Below are 911 nucleotides of genomic sequence, written 5' to 3' on the forward strand. Positions count from 1 at the left end.
TATGATTGTTTTATATACTACAAACAATTATTTCAATTTTCTGCACAGAATAAGGTAGAAAATATACGTTATAGTTTCTGTACTGTGATAAATATGCCAATTAGCACTGCATCATTCATAAATTTTATTTATTTATTGTGTTTATTGTCTTAACGTTTCACCAGTTCATTCTGCTTTTTATTCAGCTTAGCTGCAGAGAGCCTGCCTGGCACGTCTTAATTCTATGAGCGCGAGATCACTTCTCTTTCAGTGAGAAAACTTCATCTCATTTTCATAAAATAAAATGCTATAGTATTTAACTTTTCCTCTCCATCGGCAAATGATGATTCTGAAAGAAACCGTGATCGATGTCTGTTAGCTATAGCAATGAATGCTACTTTCATGCATCTGATTATCAGATAAACCTCGCGCTCTTATTTCAAGGATGTTGTTAATGCTGTGGGTTGTTTTAAGTTTCCTTCGTACATTCGGTTTAACAACATTGTTAAAACACATTTATCATTCAACGGAACTGTGTGTATGCTTTAGACACTTAAATTTTTGCTCCGTCCATACAATAAATGCGCAGCCTTCGACTGCTCAGGTAATGTCGGTATGACCGAGAGCCATTGGAAAACTACAGAAAAGTAAAACTACTTCACTTTAGCATTACTGGCCACGAGTACTAAGGAGAGATCAGATCACACAGCTGTTCAAACAATGTGTCAGTGAAACGAACGGAGCGCGAGCGCAATCCTGTGACAGTCACTGCAGGCGGTAAATAGTGGAGCGCGTGAAGGAGAGATGCGAGGGCACGAACACTGTTCAAGGTCTCCATTAATTCCTGCTTGTAATAATTTAATGTGTATATATTTTGAAAGCATTGAATCGCTATAGAAATCGCGATTCATTCGATTCTTAGCGTTTTAAAT

The 911-nt window shown here is 37.2% G+C and overlaps 1 protein-coding gene across 4 annotated transcripts in view; it reads left to right on the plus strand.

Annotated features, from left to right (window-relative positions):
• The window catches only part of LOC107740971 (N-terminal Xaa-Pro-Lys N-methyltransferase 1), a 16,643-nt gene that overhangs the window by 5,069 nt on the left and 10,663 nt on the right, over positions 1 to 911 (plus strand). The window lies entirely within an intron of this gene.

This window comes from Sinocyclocheilus rhinocerous, unplaced genomic scaffold (assembly GCF_001515625.1).
Source record: "Sinocyclocheilus rhinocerous isolate Xijiao unplaced genomic scaffold, SAMN03320098_v1.1 scaffold346, whole genome shotgun sequence".
Classification (NCBI taxonomy): Eukaryota; Metazoa; Chordata; class Actinopteri; order Cypriniformes; family Cyprinidae; genus Sinocyclocheilus; species Sinocyclocheilus rhinocerous.